Source organism: Pituophis catenifer, unplaced genomic scaffold (assembly GCF_029215685.1).
Source record: "Pituophis catenifer annectens isolate HBS135680 unplaced genomic scaffold, rPitCat1.0.hap2 SCAF_4, whole genome shotgun sequence".
NCBI classification, from domain to species: domain Eukaryota; kingdom Metazoa; phylum Chordata; class Lepidosauria; order Squamata; family Colubridae; genus Pituophis; species Pituophis catenifer.
Window position 1 is genome coordinate 130,137,620 of NW_027256884.1, and position 6,037 is coordinate 130,143,656.

Here is a 6,037-nt window from a genome sequence, read left to right on the forward strand (position 1 = left end):
TCAGGCGAAGAGGTTGTAGAAAAAAAAGTGCCTTTAAAAGCCTCTGGTGATCCCAGCTGAGTTGCCTGATCGTCAGAGGCATTTAAAAAGCATTTTTTTCTGCAACCTCTTAAGGTTGTAGAAAAAAATGCTTTTAAAAGTAAAAAAAAAAAGTTGGCCACGCCCACCCAGTTACATTACACCCCCCCTCACCAAGCCACGCCCACAGAACCGGTAGTAACAAATTTTACATTTCACCACTGCTTTAATCATCTTAGTTGCCCTTCTTGGCACTTTTTCCAAAGTGGCCCAGGCTTGTAGAAAGTTAATTCTTTCCTGCAGAGGATGCTTTCTGAGTTTTCAGGAGTTTTGCACCACTGAACAACTGGAAGGCGATCTCTTCGTTTGACGTCGATACTCCACATTCGAACAAGCAGCCGAAGAAGACTGGATCTTCCCCTGTGCAAACAGCCAGGTCTGAGTAGCCACTGGGTCCCGTGTTCAAGATCCAAGGTGTCTTCCAGGAATTTTCCTCCAATGGACAGGGGTTCAAATAGATGCCCAGATCCGCACGTGTCTTTCGGTTGGTGGGATGGGAGAAGATCAGCCACGATTTGGGGGTCTTTGAGGAGGCTAAGGAAGGTTCAGACCCCAGTTGTGGTGAAGGAAAACTCACCACGCTACCTTGACAACCATGGGGTGATTCCTGCAGATTCCGTGATCGGAAGCGGGCTTCAAAGAGGCATCCACCGTCTTTGCTGAAGACCTCAAGACGGTATCCGTCACTGCTGCGGGCGTTACAGTATAACACCGGGCTATTATTCCGGTCCACCAACTCTGCCATTTGGCACTCCGACGCCTGCAGTGGTTTTCGGAGAAGGTGGCCCTTCTGCCACGTCTTCCCGCCGTCATCGCTGTAGAAAGTGAAGGAGTGAGGTTTGGTGCCACAGCAGAGCGGGTGTCCAAAGAGACGTGTGTGGATGTAATAAGCGTAGGCTGGGACAAGCAGCCGCCCAGAGTTCAGCTGCACTCCGTGGCCCGGTCCAACGGCAAACGCAGCCCAGTTGTTCACATCTTTTCCAATCACCTGTTTGGTCAAGTCCATCATTGGGCTCCAGGTGCGTCCACCATCTTTGCTGAAGATGTAGCCCAGCCTGGTGACATTTTTGCTCGTCCGAATCTGGTGTTTGTTGCTGATGTGGTTGAGAACACAGATGAAGAACAAGAAAATTGTGCCTTCCTTTGCATCTTACACATCGTAGACTAGACATACCCAATTCCTGTAATTTTTCTTCGTATGTTTTAGCCTCCAGCCCTCAAATCATTCTTGTGGCTCTTCTCTGCACACTTTCCAGAGTCTCAGCATCTTTTTTATACTCTGGTGACCAGAACTGAATCCGGTATTCCAAGTGTGATCTTACTAGGGCTTTGTAAAGTGATATTAACTGCCTCAGTTATGTGTCCCTCTTTCCATTTTTTGTATACCTATCCCTTTTTTCCTCTCAGTTGGTCTGAGAGTGCTGGTTTTTGCTTGTTTTTCTTGTTTTTCTTTTTTAGTGGTATTGAACTGGACTGGGCTTTTGTAATATTTTTCAGAGTTTCCCAAGCTTCTTTAGTTGATTTCTCCTTTAAAATTTTCATTCATGGGATCCTTCCCAAGCTCTCTCTGAGTTTGTTACAATCAGTTCTTTTAAAGTTTAAGACACTGGTTGGATTATATTCTATTGCTTGTGTTTGCATTATAATGAATTCCAATATGACGTGGTCACTCTCGTTCCAAGTTCCGGCAACTTCAATTCCCTCTAACACTTTTTCTCTGGTAGTAGCAATAGCACTTAGAGTGTTAGACTTATATATCGCTTCACAGTGTTTAATAGCCCTGCCTGAGCAGTTTACAGAATTAGCATTTTGCCCCCAATAATCTGGGTCCTCATTTTACCAACCTCGGATGGAAGGATGGAAGGCTGAGTCAAACTTGAGCCATTCAGAATCGAATCGTCAAACTGCAGCCAGCCAGTAGTAGCAGAAATAGTAGTTCTGCATTTTAGCCACTGTGCCACCACGGCTCATACAGATTTCTTTTTTTATATATATTATATGTTTTTTCTTTATAAACAATAAGTGCTTAGTGAACAACATACTGTCTAAGTCCTCTGTCCCCAATAAAAGTTTTTCTAATATCGTTAAGTTTCTGCTGATGCCCCACGTTTTCATCTCTTTCATATAACTTGACTGAATTTGCAAATATGACCACCATTCCAAATCTAACCCTTGTCCTTTTAGCTGCAATCTCGATTTTGTGGCAGCCCCTCAAACACTGGAAGACTGCTATTATGTCCCCCCTACTCCTTCGTTTATCCTGGGACACTGTAACTATCGTAACTATACGCCGCTTGCCAAACACCTGAATTCCGATCCTGCAACAACTGTAACGGCAAGAATTGGTCATAAATCACTTCTTTTAAAAGGCTGTGGCATCTTTGAATGGTCAACTAGACAAATCCAATTGAACTCTATTTTCATTCCTGGAAAGCTTTTGACTGGAATATTCAGACGCTGGGGGCCTGCGGGACTTTTGCAGAGGGGTGACTTACATTTGGGGGGGCGGCGGCACTGAGCCCCTCCCCCAGGTTCAGGTTCATTCTGTTCTGTTCTGTTCTGTTCTGTTCTGTTCTGTTCTGTTCTGTCCTGTCCTGTCCTGTCCTGTCCTGTCCTGTTCTGTCCTGTCCTATCTACTCTCTATTCTTCTCTATTCTCTATTCTCTTTTCTATTCTTTATTCTTCTCTCTTGTAATCTATTCTATTTTCTATTGTAATCTATTCTATTTTCTATTGTTTTCTATTTCCTATTATTTCCTATTTTCTATTATTTTCTATTTTCTATTGTAATCTATTCTATTTTCTATTATTTTCTATTTCCTATTATTTCCTATTTTCTATTATTTTCTATTTTCTATTCTATTCTATTCTACTCTATTTTTCTCTATTCTCTATTCTCTTTTCTATTCTTTATTCTTCTCTCTTGTAATCTATTCTATTTTCTATTCTAATCTATTCAATTTTCTATTATTTTCTATTTTCTATTTTCTGTTTTCTATTCTATTCTATTCTATTCTATTCTATTCTATTCTATTCTATTCTATTCTATTCTATTCTATTCTATTCTATTCTATTCTATTCTATTCTTCTCTTCTCTGTTGTAATCTATTCTATTTTCTATTTTCCATTCCATTCCATTCCATTCCTATTCTTTAGAGAGGGGAAAATGTTAAGATATTTAAATTTGGTGGCTGGAGCTGGAGTGGGGCTGTACAATGATCCATAACACACAGCTGCGGTTGATTGATTGGAGAGGGCTGGCTCAGGGATGAAGCAATCTGTGCTGTGATTGGTTGTGTGGGCGTGGAGAGGGAGGTTCCCTCCCCCTCCCGCCTTTTTCTTCTGTGGGCTCTGTAATTTACCTCATGATCTTCCTGCTGTGTTGATTTACCTCACGATGCTCAGGTAAGCCTGAGTATCTAATTTTGCTGTATATATAGTTATACAATATAATTATTTACCAGTATATAAAACTACAAGCTAAACTACAAAACTACAAGTTGGGAGAGTTTAAGATGTGAAAATGAGTAACATAAGGGGAAAGCTCTATTTAACTAGGGAATTGTAATAATTGACATACTATTAATTGTATATTGTGTTGAAAGCAGAAATGGTTAAATTGTGGTTTGGAGGAATATATGGGGGAAATTATTTGGTTTATTATTATTGGTAAATATAATTAATTGATTTGTAATTGGATTGCATGGAAATAATTGGAATATTCATGTTCATATTGATTAATATACAAAAAAGGTAGTTATATAACTAATTGATTTATATTAAAATGTTGAATTTGAATTGAACAACTGTAATATTACATAATTAACCAATGTGAGGATGGATATAACAATAGATGACAATGGGAAGGGGTATAATATAGAATAGAAGGGAAAAATTGAATTTGATTAAGATTAGAGATGAGGATGAAGGGTAATATTGGTTTTTTTTAAAAAATAGATGAGGAATAAATATGGCAAAAAGGAAATATAGAAATTGTAAATTTAATTGAAATGACTAAACACTGTTTAAATTTGTGAACCGGCCAAATACCCTGTTCAAAGAAAATACATTGTATGTTTGTATGTGTGTTTGTCTAAAAAATAAAAAATAAAAAACTTTTTATAAAAAATACAAAACAAAAAAGGTAGGTGCATCTTATACTCCGGTGTGTCTTATACTCCAAAAAATACGGTAGCTTCAATCCATATTTCATTTCTAAATATCTGTAACTTATTTCTTCTCACATTTCTATTATCATTGTTAATCTCAATATAGTCATTTTATAAATCCAAGTCCTGGACTTTTTTATTTTCCTTAATATTGTCCAACTTTATATTCTTTTATCATTCACTGTTAATCCCAGTGTAATCATCATTATATTATTGTTAATCCCAATAAAATCTCTGAAAACCTCCTTTTTATTATTACTATTCACATGTTCAGTACTGATTCATATTTAATCACATTGTCTTTATCTTCTTTATTGTCCTTCTCTGTATCTTATTTCTCCATCTTCCTCTTCTTGTCCGTTTATGTATACTCCATTTCAACTTCTGTATCCTCAAATTTTTGTCTTCTGTACAACATTTTAATGGTTTCTCTTATTTCCATTTTCCAAGTCAAATAAGTCAATTTGTTCCTTCTCTAATTCCTGCGCCATTTTTCTTTTTAAGTTAATATTATTCCAATTATAAGAGTTCAGTTGTGCTCTCTTCTTTCTAATTTTCTTTTTTCTTTTTGCTCCAAAATTCAAACCACTTGCAGACAAGAAGATCATCCCCCACAAGTTCTCACGGTTGTTATCTGTAAAGTTCACAATTTTCCAAAGCAAAAACCAAGTTGCAATATTCCTTTTTATTCCAGAAGTTGTCTCTCTGCAATCCACAGTTCCAATTGTTTAATAAGTATCCATTTTGTTTCAATTACATAACTATCTTACTTGGCTTCTCTTTTCCTTTTTTGTTTTAAAAGTATCAGATCATATTTAAAGTCCAGTCCAAATTTAAATAGCTCTTCTCACTTCTTTTTCCCTTTTTTCCCTTTTATTTATACATCATTTCTTTTTTAAAGCTTATTATCCATTCTCGTTGTTTTTCTTAAATTTTAAAAAAGAAGGTGGGGGGGGGGAAAGGATCTATTTATTTCTTTCCAATCCATTGAACATATCTAGTTTTTTAAAATTTCCAAATAGGTTGTTTAGAAATCAATTTTCTATTGGGTTTTTATCTCTTTAAAGCACAGGGGAAAATCTTCTTTGCCCCCGTGCTTCTTAGCCGCTATTTCATCATTAGGGGTCTTATAATTGAAGGGTTCCCTTGTTGTTATTTCAAGCCTGGGTTGGCTGTCACTCACCCGGCTTCAGAAAAACTCCATTCTTTTCCTCTCCTCTCTCCAGCTCTATACTTAATCCGGTTGTCCCAGCTTCGAGGCAGCCTCCATGGCTGCCATTCCCTGCCGCCGAGTCACAGAGAGTTCCCTCCGACCTTCGAGGAACTTGCCTGTTCCTCTTGGCTGTCCGAGGTGTCTCTCTTTCTTCCCCGTCCTTACAGGACAGTTCTGGTTCCCAGACCCATCAGCAGCGGTTCGTCAGCTGGGGTTTTCGTGGGGCTCATCGGAGCCCGCTAATTCCCTGACTATCTTGCCGTGACGCCAAACCGGAAGTCTATATAATTCTATTTTTTTCATATTTTCTTTTTTCACTATTTACTCTTTTTCTTTATTGCCTTTAGTTTCCTTTCAGTTTGTATCATGCTTTGTATAATCTATATAATTCTATTTTTTTCATACTTTTTTTTACTATTTACTCTTTTTCTTTATTGCCTTTAGTTTCCTTTCAGTTTGTATTATGTTTTATATAATCTATATAATTCTATATAATTCTATTTTTTATATTTTCTTTTTTCACTATTTACTCTTTTTCTTTATTGCCTTTAGTTTCCTTTCAGTTTGTATCATGCTT

At 37.4% G+C, this 6,037-nt stretch overlaps 1 pseudogene; it reads right to left on the reverse strand.

The window, feature by feature from the left end:
* Positions 1-304: 304 nt before the first annotated feature.
* LOC139316843 (sialidase-3-like) lies at positions 305-3,445 on the reverse strand (annotated as a pseudogene).
* Positions 3,446-6,037: the final 2,592 nt, after the last annotated feature.